Source organism: Myotis lucifugus, unplaced genomic scaffold (genome assembly GCF_000147115.1).
Source record: "Myotis lucifugus unplaced genomic scaffold, Myoluc2.0 scaffold_52, whole genome shotgun sequence".
NCBI classification, from domain to species: domain Eukaryota; kingdom Metazoa; phylum Chordata; class Mammalia; order Chiroptera; family Vespertilionidae; genus Myotis; species Myotis lucifugus.
Genome location: NW_005871100.1, coordinates 1,636,376 through 1,654,384, shown reverse-complemented (window position 1 = coordinate 1,654,384; position 18,009 = coordinate 1,636,376).

The following is an 18,009-nucleotide window of genomic DNA, read 5'->3' as shown; positions in this document are numbered from 1 at the left end:
TTTGTGCAACTTATTCGATACCAATCACGCCTCAGTAATGCCATTTTTTAAAAGAAAGCCATCTACTTACAGAACAGAGAAATCGTTTAGCAAATTATGGTAGACCCATTAGGTGGAATCTTTTATAGCTATCATCAGTGATGACAGCAGGAAGTAACGCTGGGAAAGGCTGATACATAGGCCAAGTGAAAAAAGCAGTGTGAAATTCTGGGTGCACTGAACATGTTATAAACGTGTGTGTGTGCAAGGCTAGCAAGGCATCTGCCAGATGAAAATACCTTCATTAGGGAGGTAGAATACCATGCATTTCCTCCTTTCATTGTCTACATTTTCTGCCATGTTGCTGTGTTTTCTCTGTAATTCATCTCCCGATCCTTGCATTGGGCACTCACTCAATTATCAACATGTCGGGCCTCTGCAGCTCAGGCTCTGTCCGTGCAGATCCTGCGTCTGTCTGTCTGTCTGTCTAAAGCACTTTGTTCCTGACACAGGGCCGCCTGCTCTGGGCCTTAGATGGGGCCAGCAATGCCGCCATGGAGCGCCACACACTCTGTCCTCTTCAGTCCTAACAGCAGGCACGCTCCCTCTCCCACCAGGAGCTGTCACCAACCTAAACAGGTCCTATTTCACAATTGCTTCCCGATGAGCCATCCCTTGCCCACTTCCCTGTGCTGCGCCTGACTTATAAAGCCGCTGGTTGAGCAAGCTCTGTGCCTCTGAATCACCGCCAGCTGCCAGCTCCCTGACAGTCTGCCCAGCTGCTCACCCCCGTTTAGCAGAAGCGCACAAGGCTTCATGCGCCTGGCAGCATCCAAAGATAGCAAGACAGCGACTGTGGTGTCAGCTGCACTTCCCTCCTGCCCTCCATCTCTCCCTCCTTCCTGACACTATCTTTTCACAAGAGAAGGGGAAGCGTGCTATTATCCTTTCCTAGATGTCACACAATCACCAGGCAATTTCCCCACGAGATGGGCTTGGCAGACCAGTGCCAGAAATGGGGAGAGAAGAGAGTTGGGCCTTTTAATCACACCTATTGACTCCAAGTACCCATTTCACCCGCTGAGATGCTGCTTGCTGTCTGCTTCAGGCCAGCCCTGCCCCTCCGGATGGTGAGCGTGGAGAGACAGCCGATGGCAGGCTGACACTTACAGTTTCATGGGCCAGAATGAAGTGTGGGGAGCAGATCCATGATGAAGGAATTCAAGCCAGAGCCAGAGTGGGGCCTGCCAAGTCCCTGTCACCTGCCGGCACATGAGGTGACAGGGGGGTAGGGTGGAGATTGAGTGTGTCAGGGTGCAGGGGGCCACATCTGCATCCAGCCCAGCCGTGTCTTCTGTCGGCGAGGCTTTGGGCTGTGAGCAGGCAGCCTGAAGTCTGTCAAGCTGCTCCTCAAAGCGGCCAGGCTAAAACTCAACTCCATACGACAGAACCACCAATTTGCCATCAAACTAATTTGTTCTTAAAATGGGATTTTTTTTTTCAGCAGGAGGCCTTTTTTCGGAGTTCCCAGCTTGCCCTCTGCCTCTCTCCCTTTCTTGTTGACTCCCTGCTTTAAGTTTGCATAAAACTTTTTGCAGAAGTAAGTTTTGCATGTGACACTTGCCATTTAACAGGTCCAGGGCTGGGGGACACTTGAGTGAGAGACGCCAAGGAGTGTGTGGTGGTCTGCTAGGTGGCAGCGGGGACCCTCGGCCCTTCCTCTCTCCTCTTCTCTCTCCCTGGTCACTATCAGGCAAAGAAATGCGAGCAGGGGCCCAGGTGCACACCTACTTCCCCCAGCACATTCTGGAAGGAAGTGGAATACCAAAAAGTCTTCCTTTTTGTGTTCATGATTTACATAACAAAAATGTCTCTTCTCTCTCTCTCTGTTTCATTATTAGACTAAATACAGTCAGTCCTCCTTACACAGAGGTGATTGGTTCCTGGGTGCCCAAGACGATCCCCAAATCTGAGGATGCCTATATCCCTTATATAAAATGGCATCATAGTTGCATGTAACCTACACACATCCTCCCGTCTACTTTAAATCATCTCTACATTACTTATAGTGCCCAATATAATGCAAAGGTTATATAAACAATTGTCAGACAGTATATTTTAGGGGAAAATGACAAGGGAAAAAATGTCTATTTAGGATAGACACAACCGTTGTAGGCCTACCTACATAGCATCAATGTAACTTTTTCTTTTAATATTTTTGATCAGAGATTGGTTAATTCTGTGGCTGTAGAACCCATTAATAGGGAGAGCAGACTGTATTTCAAAACAGTTGGGAGAAAGTTATGAAGCTGAACCCTCAATGATGTAAAATCCCATTTATGCCTCATCCAGAAAGCTTTCTTTGCAAGCACAAACTGGGCGACCCGAGGGAGCTAGATTTATGTCTCAAGATTAGTTTTTTAAGGTTAAAAATTGCTAGTCTATCATCTAAAAAAGTGATGGTGCTTGAAATCCCTCAGACATTCTAAGCACTGGTAATAAAGGTTTTAGATTTTATTTCAACTTGTTAGAGATCCAGAGCAATAGGCTGGACCATATAACCTAGGTGTTCAGTAGGCGCTATACCAGGGGTCCTCAAACTACGGCCCGCGGGCCACATGCGGCCCGCCGAAAACATTTGTTTTTTTACTTCAAAATAAGATATGTGCAGTGTGCATAGGAATTTGTTCATAGTTTTTTTTTAAACTATAGTCTGGCCCTCCAACGGTCTGAGGGACAGTGAACTGGCCCCCTGTTTAAAAAGTTTGAGGACCCCTGCGCTATACCTTCTACTGACGCAAGTGAATCATGGCTGTATTTGAATGTCTTTTATGTAAAATACGGTGGTGGTAATATATGCCCCTGAGCCTTGTTTGCTGAGTGCCTTCAGAGCATTCTCAAGTCTTACAAAAGAAGATTCTGGAAAACAGAACATGCCTGGTCCCTACGCTAGCCGGGCCAATGACAAGTCCTATGGCTTTCAAAGCGCCAGTGCTATGGGTCTGTAACTGTCAACATGCAGTCTTGTTTTTCTTTTATTTAAAAAAAATATTTTTATTGATTTCAGAGAGGGAGGGAGAGAGATAGAAACATCAATGATGAGAGAGAATCATTGATCGGCTGCCTCCTGCACACCCCACACTGGGGATTGAGCCCACAACCCAGGCAGTGTCCTGACTGAGAATCGAACATTGACCTCCTGGTTCATAGGTTGAAGCTCAATCACTGAGCCACGCTGAACGGGCTTGTGTTTCTTTTATCTACCCTCCCTCGGTCGTCTTACCTGGGCATCAGATGGCAACTCCTGCACAGCTCCTGGAGGTGCCACTATGGCTGTTGCTATGTTGGCCACACTTACACATCTGCTTTACCGCCAAGCCTGTCCTTAGCCTCATTCTGAGTCTTCCGTTCTTGCAGGATTATCTTTTCTACTGCACATAAAATAAGTTGTTGATATTTCTTTTAACTGCATATGCAATAAATTCTTGCCTTTCCTCCACTGGAGAGAGAAAAAAGAAAACACAGCAGCTGAGGAAGAATCTAAAACCCTTCAAGGTCAGGCCCTGGTGAAGGAGCTCATCTCTATCTCCTCCGAGATCAAAATAAGAGGCAATTAATTTACTTGCAAGGGGCAGTGGGTAGACCTTGAAAGAACTCCCAGATAATGAGGATTTCTAAACTGGGGAGTAAATTACCTGGGTGGGATAGCATCTGCTTCCCTTGAGGTATTTAGAAGCTGGAGCAAGAGCCAAACAGAACTTCAGAACCCACGGGTTTGTGTGGAGAGAGAAGAATTAGGCTGTATCTGCTCAGAAGGATGTGGGGAGCAGCTAGCTGACTAAAATCTGTCTTTCTCCTCCTTCTATATCTTCTCAAGCAACTCAAATAAACCAGGCCAGCGGTGATAAATACCTGGCATTGTATATTTCCAAAATACTTTTGTTACTTCAGTTGGTTCTTACAGTGGCAACACCCATGAGTTAGATGGGAAATCCACGTATTATTATTGTCAGAGGAACAGGCCACCAGGATACAGTGACCTGCCCTCCCAGCTGCTTAGTTAGCATCAGGGCTGGGCCTAGTCAGGGTTTCATGATGACTTGCTCTTTCCAACTGATGTTCAAAAACTCTGAATTGGGTGAAGTATTAGGGATGATAGGGATTCCACCACAGTTTAAATTACTTTTCTGAAAAATGTTTGATGTGTTTTAAAATGGACCTAATAGTCCTAGCAGGGTTTGCTCAGTTGTTAGAGCGTCAGCCTACAGACCAAAGGGTCATGGGTTTGATTCCCGGTCAAGGGCATGTAGCTCAGTTGCAGGCTGGGTCAGGGTGCCTGTGGGAGGCAACCAATTGATGTGTCTCTCATCTCTCTCTATTTATCTCTCTCTCTCTCTCTCTCTCTCTCTCTCTCTCTCTCAATCATCTCTCCTCCCTCCTTACCACTCTCTCTAAAAATCAATGGAAAATTATCCTTGGGTGAGGAATTTAAAAAACACAAAGGACCTAATGCGGGCTTTCCACCTTCTCTCCTTGTTAAGATTTGGCTGGAGGGCGGGATGGTTTGACTTCTAACTACGCTTATTAGAACTGACACAAACCGCAGATGGAACTACATTGGGGAAAAATAAAAACCCAGAGCGAGAACGAGCGCTCCTCTGCCTCATTTCATGGTCTGCTTACCAGTAAGGCAGTGTCCCAGGGGCTCGACTCCAAGCCAGAAAACTCCAGGGAACTCATTGTCGGGAAGTGACAGCCTCGCTGGAGGCAGACAGGCCAGATGATCTGATTACAACTTCATCGTCCAACTGCAGTCCTGCATGGCTCCTTGCCTTGAGAAATTTCGAGTACGACTGAATTTTAAAACATAATTGAAACCTCTTTATGTCTTTCCTACGGATATGAATTCAAAGAAGGGAGTCGCTGGGTCTCTATATGCAGGTTTTCTTTCCAGGGGAGTGGAGGGTGGCAGGGAGAGCTGGCAAGGAATCAGCTGCCAGTGTCCACCTTCTAATCGATTGTAACTGCTCTGCTGGCTCCCCAGCACCCCTGCCAGCAGCCTCACCTATTCTTGTTTTAGGGCACAGGTTTGTTTCAGAGAGCCAGGTATAGATCAGCAATGTCTGTAAACACCAGGAAAATAAGTATTTATTTATTTTAATATTTTTTAATAGTATTTAATATTTTTGTAGGAAATATCAGTCTGGAGCTGGAGAAGAAGTGGTTATATTGTTCTGTTTTGAAATATACACATATTAATACACACATATTTGTGTGTATGTGTTTGTAAATCCCTTAGGCATACGCCCTCCCCTATATAAATAATTAAATCTGTGTGTGCCTGTGTGTGACCATACCATATAAACACACACACACACACACACACACACACACAGAGGCTTTAATGTATGAAGACTTAGCAGAACTGAATTTCAGCAACTTCTTGTGTTTTTTTCAACTAAATTATAGTCCCTTTAATTTTACCCCTTTGTAACAGATATGGGAATCCTGGCTTTGATAACAGTTTTCTTTGTTTTAATCTGAGAAAGTGTTAAAAAGACTCAACAGGCCCCAAATAGAGTCACTTGTGCTAAGCCCATGTCCCCAAACCAAGCCTAATACCTGACCTGGTTACAGTTTCAGCCTCTCCCAGGAATGTGATCTTAACCAGTCAACATGGAGTTACCTGCTCAGCACTAGTCAGGTAATCTGCCTGGGAGACCTCCTACCTCCCCCTAAAGGAAGGTGGCCTTGCCTGAAGTCATTCACATTTTGCTAGTAACTTCCTTGTCCTGTCCCCTTCTACCTATAAAACTCCTCCACTCTGTACCACGCCTCACGGGTCCTTTCTATTTGCTAGATGGGATGCTGTCATTGTGGTGCTGACACCTCATATCATGCCTGACATGTGGAAGTTCTTCATAAGTACTTGTTGGACAGATGAATGCATACATGAAAGAACAAACGGATGAGCAGAGTGGTGGTCACGGAGGGCCCAAGATGGAGGAGTAACCCACAGTAAACTCTGTAGACAACTGCTTGACCTCCTCCACAGTGCCTTGTATGTAGTAGGGCAGCTCAACCAGTGTTACATGAGACTATAACTGATGGTTTACCCTCTTCCTACTGGGGTCATTTCTGCAGACTTTCCCGCAGCAGGCAGGTGCATACCCTGGTGGCAGACCATGTGCAAAAACTGTAATCATGGCCACTGCAATAGGAACCTGTGTGAGCTGGGGTATAGGTTTGTCACACACACAAAAAAAAAAAAGAAAGAAAGAAAGCAAACAAAGTAAGAATGGCTTTAAAAAAAACAACTAAACGTTGATCTCTTTCTAATGTTCAAGAAATCTAGAGGCAGGCAGCCCAGAGTTGCAAGGGAGCGCTCTGGTGTCAGGGACCCAGGGTTCTTCTACCTTTTTGCTCTGTCATAAGCGGCATCCATTCCCAAGGTCACTTCATGGTCCAAAACGGCTCCTGGTGGTCCAGTCATTTAATAAGGATTCCAGCGAGGAGGAGGAGGAGGAGGAGGAAAAAGACATGGTCCCTCTACAGAAGTTGCACGTATGACCTCCGCTGATGTCCCATTGGCCAGAATTTTATTAAGGGAGCCTGACAAATATGGTTTCTATTTTGGGGTACCTTGTTCTCAGCTATTGATTAGGGGCTCTGTTCCTGTAGAAGAAGGGAAGAAATGACATCAGGAAACAACTGGCAACTTCTGCCACTCAGATGTCCTCAGCCGTCCTATCACTAGCCCACCTGAGCCTCACTGAGCGAGCAGCATCTGCTCTGACAATACAGGGAAAGTCACAGTCATGGTGGCTTCCAGTGAACCAGGTGCTTAGCCTACTGCTGATAAGCACAGTCCAAGGGAGGGCATACTTCTCTAGTTCAGTGGTCGGCAAACTGAGGCTCATGAGCCACATGCGGCTCTTTGGCCCCTTGAGTGTGGCCACGAAGTTTCAATTGCACTGAACGTGCGCGCCCGCACATGGTATTTTGTGGAAGAGCCACACTCAAGGGGCCGCAGTTTGCCGACCACTGCTCTAGTTGATCCTTTAATGGACATTTTATTTCCAGCACCATCTCTGCTGTTGTCCCAGGGGTGACCTGGTTCACGGTTCTCTGCCCAGCAGGGCTGCACCACAAACTGCAAGTCAGCATCTTTCCTGCTGCGGTGATTGCTTATGTCCTGCAGATCCTGGCTGACTGTGACATTCAAGTCATCAGTGAAATCAAGACGTGCCTGGGAGGATTCTAATTATATAAATGAGGAAAGAACTGGAAGAGTAAAAAGTGTCAGAATATTTGAGTCACCCTTGTGAGGCCACGGGGTGCTGTCCTTTCTGACATTACCATGGGACCGGGAGACCACGAGATTTGGGAGAATAACAGCAATGACTGGACACTTTAGAGCAAAGGGAAAGGAATGGTTCTGTGTGTGTGTGTGTATATAGATGATAAGAAGCAAATAATAATCCTATTAGCAGCTACCACTTAGGTAGGTACTGTACAAGCCCTTGTGATTGCCAGCATTCAAGACAGTCCTCAATGATGCTTGCTTCCTGGCACTGCTGCCCTTGTATAGCTCCCTCCCATATTGAATGAGGGCTGGCCTGTATGACCAATAGAGTGCAGTGGAGGTGGTGACGTATGGCGTCTGAGGCTAAGTCATGAGAGGCATTGCAACTTCTGCCTTGGTCTCTTGCATTGATTGTTCCAGAGGAAGCCAGGAACCGAGTGATGAGGACACTCCAGCAGTCCTACAGAGGCCCCGTGGAGAGGAACTGAGGCCTCCTGCTGGGAACCAGCACCAACTTCTCAGCCACGGAGCGAGCAACCTGAGTGGATCCTCCGGCCCCAGTCTAGTCCTCAGATAACTGCAGCCCCAGCTGACATCTGACTGAATTTATGAGAAATCCCAAATCAGAGCCACCCAGCTAAGCCACTCCTAAATTCCTGATCCTCAGAAACTGAGACAGTGAATGCTTCTCGTTGCTTTAAGTCACCATGTTGGGGTGGGGGGGATTTGTTACGCAGCAATAGCTAACTAACACAGCATTTACATATAATTTATTCATCACAACAGCACTCTGAACTAGGTATTATTATCCTCATTTTACCGATAAGGAGACTGGGGCTTAGAAAAATTAGTTAATGTTCCCAACGTCAGAGCAGCCGGTAGAAACCAAGCTGGGACTCCAGCTTAGCTCTCTGTGCACAAAACCTGTACACAGAACACCCGCTCACCATGCTACATGCTGTGTGGACCCACCTGCGATTTCCAGAATGCCTGGAAGCAGAGGAAAGCCAAATGTCCCTAAATGAATGGAGTGGTCTAGTGACAGTGAGGTTTAGATGCTAGCATCCAGGATGATGCAGACCCAAGAGGTAGCTGTTGGTCTATGCTCTAAAATCCATAGCGAGCTTAAAACTGAAGTGCATGACATGTTGTGAGAATTAGACAGTTTATGCCAGGGACCGCCTTCCCAGGGAGCCACCATGTAGGTCCTTGGGATGCAGAAAGGGTCTCAAACTCCCAGCAGACGATTGAACAGCCTCAAAGCAATTGCCTTTATTGGGGCCTCACCACTTGATGCCGTTTGGGGGCTGCTGATATTTCAAGTTGTTGGAACACAGAGAGCAGGGATGTGGAGTGGAATGAGCATTTGCCCTTCACTTTTTTCCTGGGGTGGGTCAGTTTCCACTTAACAACTTGGCTGGCTGCCTGCCAGTGTGCTGATGAGGCCACATTTGGTCAGGACCTACTTGTCAGCAAAAGGATGTGAGCATTCTTCTGATGTCACGACAAGCAATGAGCTTCTGAGCGCTGGTCCTGAACTAACTGGTTTGCATGTGTCTCATTCTGGCCAGAGCGCTCACTGAGAGACCAGCAGCCATCTGATGCCTAGTGGGAGCTTCTGATCCTGTAGTCTTGTTGGCTAAGGACCCCAGGGATGTGGGTAAGAGAGAGAGGCCTGTCCTTGTTCCCCATGGCACCCCAGATGTGGATCTGTTCTGGCAACCATATAGGCAGGCACGTGCATGCGAGGAAGGTAGGTCTCTTTCTGAAGAATGAGATGTCACATGATCTCATGATCTTTCAGCTCTCCCAGCCTTTCTATTCCGCAGCTCCCACTGTGATGACTCTGAGCTTGAAGCTTTGGAATCAACATTGACTGGTTCCTCCATCCAGCCCTTCAAATTGAGCCAAACATTCAGGCTTGTGAATGATGCTTCAGGATATCCTAGGATGCTTTCCTCTCCACTTCTATTGTGCCTTTGGCGCATCACCTAGATGGGTACCTGGGCCCAAATCTCTCTCCCCTCTAATAGCTCTAAGCTGCCCACTGACATGATTCTGAATTTGTTCACCTAATTTTTAAGACTTTGCATAGTTTGTTCCTACCTAACTTTATTTCTCACAGCTCCCCAGTGCTAATCCTTCTACACACACATGTGCACACGTGTGCACAAGTGTGCATGCATGCACGTGGGCACCTACACACCTACTTCTGCGTGTGTGCATCATGCCCTGCACCATCATCCGCCTTTAGCTTGGCTGCCTCCCCTGCGGTTTTGGATGTTCTTTGTAATCCTTTCTTTGTCTGTTTAACCCACCCTGTAAGGAAAACTTGTTTACCACCTCAGATAATAGTCCATGGTAATCTCTCCTTCCACTCTCTGCACAGGCTGTTATTTTCAGAGACAAGCCGCATTTTCCAGATCCCTCAGGGTTCCAGGATCCCTCCGGACTCAAAAATCTTCGGAAAACAAAAACAGAACTGATTGCCAGTAAAGCACAGCCCCCGAGGGCCCAGCCTGCAAAGGCTGCTGCCGCAGCCACTGTCCCAGGGACCACATCGTGCCTGGATTCATGGTTAGCTGGGCGGAAGGAAAAGCACCCGCCAATTGGCTGTGACCACAGAGGTCAACCACACATACATGTGGTAGGACCAGCACAATAAAAGCAACAGGAGACAGGGTGCAAAAAGGCTGCGGTGGAAAGCGGTGGAAAGTTGGGTGTGATTAGAAGTGGCGGTGGCAGTTGGGAGCAGCGGACACTGCGGCGGAGAAGCAAGTAGATGATGAAGCGACAGATACCAGCTCTGTGGTCTGTGGGGTGGCAACAGTTCTCTCTATGTCTCTGTCTCTTCCTCTTCCTCTTCCTCCCTCCCTCCTTCCTTCTCTCCCTGCCCCCCCCCCACCTCCCCAGGTTTGTGCCCTGCCTTGAGGGCATGGGACTGCAGCTGCCAGGGGACTCAGCTGAGGGGAACTCAGGGGCAGCTTACCTGACCTGACCGCCTCTATAATTTCCTGCCAGAGGCTGCCATTCAAGTGCCTACAGGTACCAGGCAGGTAATGTGAATGTGCAAAGTAGGGCAGGTGTCAGGCATAGAGAGGGGTAGGGACCATGACAAATTGGAAGAGTATACCCCCTCGAAAGGCATCCAAATGTACATTTCTTAGGATGCCATGTAAGTTAAATGAGACATGTATTGGGGCCAAATATGGCCCACAGGCGCCCTGCCTATACCCTCTGGGCTCCACAGGTGTGTGTGCAACACTCAGGGAGACTAAAGACGGGCATGGTGGCCCTGAGTGGCCAACATGTTGGTTAAGCTCTCTCAGGCGACCAGGACCCAATGTGACCCGAGGGGCAATAGTGGGCGCATCTGGAGAATAAGCTAGGTGACATGGCTTCACTAATCACAGAGAACGGCCAGGGATTAGTCAGGATCACAGCACCTCCTGTGGCTCCACAGAACTCTAGAAGGCCAGCAGGGGAGGGGCCTGGCCATCTATTGTTCTCTTAGTAGCAGCCCTGGTGGCTCCCTGCCCTAGAGTTATGATTCTTCAATCATTACACTCTTTGACTTCCCTCTTCTCTATCTCTCAGTTTCTGCTTATTCCTGACTTTTATTGATGCATATCAACTGCTTATCCATGACTTGTCTTGCCTTGTGGCTTCTGCATTCTTGTAACACTCAACTCCTGTCTCCTAGGCGAGCCAGTGGACATCTACACAGTGCCATTGCTGGGGAGAGTACGCATGCCTAACCGCCTCATAGGCTACTCACTGACTCATGGATGGGTGTTTCGGTGAGTAGCTTTGGCCCGAAAATCACAGTCACCTGGCACGAAGCCTGGGACTCATTTGTAAAGAACCAATAGTGCCTTTCCTCGGAAGGGGCTGTGGGCATAGCAGGTGCTGGGAGTGACATGTCCATACCACCAAGATATCTGAAACTGGATTCAGGCTACTCTCTTTATGAAGACAGGGGAAAATCAGTTGGCATAGACAAAGAAATCAAACGTAACTGTCAGGTAGAAGGAAAGTGAGGCTGCTCAAACTAGTCTTCTTTCTGTAGCAGTTAAGGTTGTATTTGCAGATAACAGAATACCCAATTAAGACTAGCTTACGGAAGTACAGAGGTAGGTGGTTATTGGTATTGGCTCAGCAGCTCTGTGATGAGGGCAGCCATCTCTGAGATTCATTTGGCTTGTGCCTCGTGGTTACAAGATTGCTGCTGCAGAGCCAACATTGCCATCTGTGTTCAAGGAAGGAAGAATGGGAGAAGGCCCTTGACAGCAGAAAGTTTCCCTTTTATCAGGAGAGCAGAAGCTTTGAAAGAACCCACCCACGTCCACTGTAGACTCTCCCCTTAACATCTCATTGGCCTGGACAGTGCCACCCTAGCTGCAAGGCAGGCTGGGAAATGAAATCAAATACCTACCACTCCAACTATACCGACAGCATCTTGCTTCTTGTGCATAGGAATTTTCTCATATTGTGTGTGCACCTACTAGTATATATTTCTGGTCCAATGTACCATACAGCATTGGGTGCCTTAGGCAGGAAGAGTGAGGTAACAAAACAAAACAAAAAAACATGTAGAAAAGGTGTAGGTGTAAATACCAACTCCATCATTTATCGACTCTGTAATGTGAAAGCAGTTGGCCTTGCTGAATGTCATTCTCCTGGTAGGTAGAAGGGGATTCTAGATACCACCCTCGCAGGGCTGTCATAAAGACTGAATATGATAGTGTATTTATAGCTCCTGGTCCTAGAGAGATACCCGATGTGATTACTGTTTTATTGTGGTGTGCTGTCATCTGTTGGATGGGCACATGGTAGGTAGATGCATAGCAGGAAGCAGTACAGCTTGAAGGTAAAAAGCATAGACCTCAAAATCAGGCTGTTGAGCCCAGACCCATCCTCTACCATTAATTAGCTGTGTGACCTCAAAGAAATTACTCAGCCTCTCTGAGCTCAGTTCCCCTCTCTGTAAACTGGAGATCATACTAGAACATATCTCAGAGGGGTACATTTGGAAGCAAAAATGAGATAGTGCACACGAAGCACTCGGCACTGTGCTGCCACAAGGCACACAGGTGGTAAGTGTTGGCTATTATTAATATTGTTTTTTTCCTCCCTGGGTCCAGAACTAAAACCTATTGAACCAGAAGAGCAAGTGCCTTCCTGTTAAAACTCTTTTAAAACCAAGTAGTCCTCAATCCTCTAAAGGTCACAACTATTAGAGCTGGAAACAGCCCCATACATGAAAACTGCCCATGCCCTACCTGGTTTGGCTTAGTGAATAGTGCTCCAGTCTGCGGACTGAAGGGTCCCGGGTTCGATTCTGGTCAAGGGCACATGCCTGGGTTGCGGGCTCCATCCCTAGTGGGGGGTGTGCAGGAGGCAGCTGATCAATGATTCTCTCTTATCATTGATGTTTCTATCTCTCCCTCTCCCTTCCCTTTCTCTGTGAAATCAATAATAATAATAAAAAAACATATTAAGAAAAAGAAAAGAGAAAACTGCCCTTACCTCCCTCACAGGGTCCCTGGGAATGTCATATGATGTACCAGAGGCAGAAACGTTTGAACTCTATAAAATGCTGTACAAATCATTATCTAATGGTCAGCCCCCAGCACAAACACCAACTGTGAGCAGAAAAGGTGGGAACAAAAATTTTTTCAAGTTGATGAATTCTTTTAATATTCTAGAAAGTGGACTCTCCCCAAGATGGTTTTCATTGCTGCCCAAGGCCCACAGTTGGGACACCAGGCCTCTGGTCTCTTACTAAATCACTGATAAAACAGTCAGGCCTGCCTTTAAGGATACATTAAAAATTATATTTTCGGAGAGAACAATAGAAGAACAGACAGTGTTGTCAGTTTGACATTCCGGGCTAGAATCTTTTCAGGCTGCTGATGTCTATATGCAAACAATACATTTAGAAACCAAATGGGTGCCTCATGAGTTTCTTTCTTTTCCCCAATTTGCATAGAGGAGAGGCCAGTAGAAAGTGTAGTGGCAATCACATTTCAGTGGCAATGAAACAATGAGGCGTGTTTTGATGGTGGATGGGTGCTTAAATAATCATGAAAGCAGCAGCTGGCTCCTTTCTCTTTCATGCAATTAGGAGCTATTTTTCCTGCGAGGAACACTCACAGGCAATCATACCTGACTGCCCGTTTCCATGGTTCTGTCTGAAAGACGGACTTCTCATCCAATGCCATTTAAAAGAAGAAACAGCATGTTTATTTCTCTGTGTCCGGATGACATGACCTCAGAGAGAGGTTGCCGGCTTGGAGCCGAAATCTTACTTCCTCCCCACTGGGTAGGTGAGGGCTCTTCCTTCTAGGGATTGGAGAGGATTGTGCCAGGTGAGGTATGTGCCCAGCAGAGCTGGATGTAATCACAAACAAAGGCTCTTGGTGGGAAGGATGAGAGAAAGTGAGTATTAGGGCAAATAGGGCCTGAGTTGCCACATGCAAGCGGCTCTGGGAAGAGAAAAGCTCTGTAAACAATCCGCTTGCAGACAATTTCATGCTTTGAACAATAGGAACAGCCCATGTACAGGAACCACCCGGCGGGCTGACTACAGATCTCACTTCTGCCAAAGGTTCTGGCAGCCTGGGGAGGAAGGGGAGAGAAGGAGGAGGACTTGGAAATACAGCCACAGCCCTCCACCCACCCCTGCGGTGCCAGGGGAAGGGGCCCTGCCGCAGAAGGGAGCCTCGCTGGTGATCGGAGTCAGCGTATTTTTCAGACTTAAGACCGTTCCCCAATTGACTCAGAGCCCATAGTGGTCACCAGGTCTTCCGGGGCATTTAGAAGACTCGTCATCTGTAGAGTGGTGTATGGTTTACACACTGTTTTCACTTAAGATGTTGTGTGTTTTTGCCTCCCTGAGGGTAAGAATGGATGTGGAAGTAATTTCCCTGGGAAGAGGAGTCAGAGAATAAGCATCAGCATCAGCATAATCAGCAGCATCACAGCTCAAGTGTAGTGATCATTTACCAGACTTATTTTCTGAATTCTCACAACCGCTTTCTAAGGGAGGTGCTATTCTCATCCCCAGTTTGCAGATGACAAAACAGAGAGGCTCAGAGAGGTTAAGAGAATTGCCCAGGTCATGCCACTAGGACGTGGCAGAGCCCAGGCTCCACGCCAGCTGAGGCAGAGCCTGCAGGCTTCCGAGTCCCTGTGATACACTGCACGGTCATATCACAGGGAGAGACATTCAACAGGCATAAGAGGCTACTGTGTGTCAATAGCTCTAGACACTGGGGATGCATTCATTCATTCATTCAACAAGTATTTCCTAGTACTCACTATGTAACAGGCACTGTTTTGTGCTTGGAGTACAGCAGTGAGCCAAGCTCTCTGCCCTCCTGAAGCTTATATCCTACCGGGGCAGACAGCACAGCACACAGTATGTTTCAGGAAACTGTCGTACATTAGAAAGTGATAAGCTTTATGGAAAAAATAAATCACAGGGCACAGTAAAGAGTACCAGGAGAGCCGGAGTGGGGGACAGAATGCGCTTGTAAATAAGGTGGGCAGGGAGGTCTCGGTGAGAAAGTGACATTCAAGTACAAACACTAAGGAAATGAGAGAAGCAATGGTGCCTTTACATAGGAAACAGCAGTCAAGGCAGAGGGAATGGACAACGCATGGTGTGTTCAAAGAACAGTGAGAAGGCAGCGTGGCCAGAACAGTGACCACGGTGCAGAGCAATAGTGTCACATGTGGGACCCAGCCACCGCGGGCCTCCGGGGCCATCGGACAGACACTGACTTTCGCTCTGAGTCAGACAGAGAGCCCTGCCAGGCGCCGGGCAGAGGACCAGCATGTTTTGATGTCCGTGTTTAAGCACAGCCCTGGCTGCTGTTTGAAGAAGGAGCCCCAAGCGGGTAAGGGGGAGGCAGGGAGGTCAGTCAGGAGGCCCCTGCAGTGATCCAGGTAACAGGCGACGCTCACTCGGCCCGAGATGGTGAGGAGTCCGATGCTGCAGGTTAACCAGATCATTAGACCAACTGAAACCTGGTGAAAAGAAAGCTGTTTCTATCAAAGGGAAACATTACATAGGAACTTGTGAAGGTGATTTTAAAAACCGAGAAATGGCACCAGCTAGGAATGAACTATGCTTAGGATGACCCCACAGAAAGCATGGCAATTGTAAAAGTAGAACACATAATACAGTCTTTGTTTTTTTTATATCGTTAAGTTCAATGTATTCATGCAAATAAGCAAACCTCGCTAGCAAAGCCGCTTCGCTTATGACTGCATCCTCATGATGGTGCTGTGTGCAGCCCATAGAAAGAGTAATAGTATTTTAGGAACCATTGTTTCTTTGTTTTCCAAGCTGAACTTGAGTTATTTTAATCCGTTGGGAAATGCAAAGAAAGGGAGAAAAGGAAGCAAAAGAATGCATGTATTATTCAAGGTCCCTGCTCCTGTGACTGAGGACAGCTTGTGGCTATGAGAATTCAGAGGAGGTTGGTTTTCTTCTTTTCTTATAGACCTCACCTACAGGACACCACGCTGGGCAGCAGGAGTGGCCAGCTGGGTTTGATTAGCATCTCTAGCTCCTGAGAGGAGGGCGCGTTGTCCCTGGTGAGGAAGGCAATTCATCCTCTCTGAATAGAGCAAAGGAAGTGTTTTGCTGTTAAGACGAACTGGACCATCCTTTGATCTTGTACGGCAGGTGAGTGTAGGAGGGGATGGGCATCAATGATACTTCCTGATGGACTCTGTGCCAGCACTCTGCTCATATTCACCTTTGTACCCAGCTTACAGTCTGTGGCTTCAGCCTGACATTGTTCTTTATTGAGGTGCACACCGTCTTCAGTGCTCACAGTTGGATGACGATCTTGCTTTCTGCTCAGCTACATGCTTAATGGACTGAGAGAAAGGGACCATTATTCTCAGTGGAACTTGCTCTAAAAAGTGGACCCTGATGCTGGATTCAGTTCTGAGCATGACGAGCTAGCCTGGAAGATCCATACACTCCTGCTTGCTGGGTGGCACATGTGCAGCCAATATCAGACTGCAGGTTAAGAATGCACTCACTGCTGTACTCCAAGCAAAATGCGCCTGACCGGCGTGGCTCAGTGGTTGAATGTCCACCTATGAGCCAGGAGGTCAAAGGGTTGCTTCCCAGTCAGGGCACATGCGGCCCCATTCCCAGTGGGGGCGTGCAGGAGGCAGCCCATCAATGATTCTCTCTCACCATTGATGTTTCTATCTCTCTCTCCTTCACGCTTCCTCTCTGAAATCAATAAAAATATATTTTAAAAAATGCAAAATGCAAGTTTCCCTGGAGGAAACTATTATGGATAAATGTCTAAGCTTACTCTCTTCAAAATATGTTTAAACCCTCAAGACATTCTTATTCATTGGGATCACTGTTTCTGGAAGTTCTAGCCACTAAAAGATGAGAAAAATGAAATAAGTAAACAATACTGTTGTTACTTGTGGGAATTGATTAGAAATTAATTAATCAGTAAGGAGCCACTGCTAAAAATCACATTATACATCTTTGAGGAAAAGCTCAGAGAAGATCACCCCTGGAGGGGCAGAGCCTCAGATGTCAACTTGCTCACCTAAGGCAAAAGGAATATTAAGTTTTACACTGAACTTTGTCTACACTCCAAGGTGAGATCAGAAGAAAGGAAAAGTTTGTGAATAAACACGGAGAGCTGAAAACAAAGGCTTCCTTATTTTTCACCATCTCAAAAAGAAATCAGACTTTCCAGACCAAGGATCACTACCATAAGAATCTTGGATATATAGTCAAATTTCTCACATTTTTGACACTCTGATGATTCCTCATATCCCTCCCCCTATTACTACACACACACACACACACACACACACACACACACACACACATTCATGATAAAACTTTAATAAGAAAAGGGCCTATGAGTTTGCTTTCAGGAACAATAGTAATAAGATCCATTCTACCTTACCACCAGAATGTACCCGAAACTCATCTTGGAAGTACAGATAGGTCCAGCACAAGAGAATGGCTGGGGAGACAGGGATGGTGGCCTGAATCTTAGAGGTCATCTCAAAGAATTTTAGAATGATTTTTCTTTTGGTTTCAAAATATCTCCCTCAGAGCTCTCAGTACATGGATCTTTATAAGTGTGTCTGAATCTAAGAAGATTGCTTCATGGCAAGGCATACATTTTCCCTGTTGCCATGGAAACAGTACTGTGCTCATGTGTCAGGAGCTCTCTCACATACACACATGCATACTGTATATCAATATGTTCTCGGGGAAATGCCTTTTATGCTTTCTTTATACTAAGAAAGACATTCAGAGTGCAAATTTTACTAATTCAAACCATCTAATTGTTATCATCTCCTTTGTTGGCATTAAAAATTCTGATTTTAGGTTTTTCTTCAACATAATCTCTGCTGGAAGTGAAATAACCTATTATTTGCCCTATCACCTACCCCAGCCTTTCTCCCACTCCTTAAAGGAACATAGTGTACATCCGAATATATTTAATGTATTATCTTAAAAATAAACCTATTTTGGATGCTACTGAATTTCTTTGATGGGTATAATGATGCATTTCATGTATTTTATTTCCTTAAATATTCTCTATCCAAAATATTTTTTTTAACTGGCAAAAGGGCAATTCCTTGAAAGAATGTTGACAAATCACACATTCACGTGAGTAGGGGACTATAGCTGTCTGGTTTCGTTTCCAATCTAT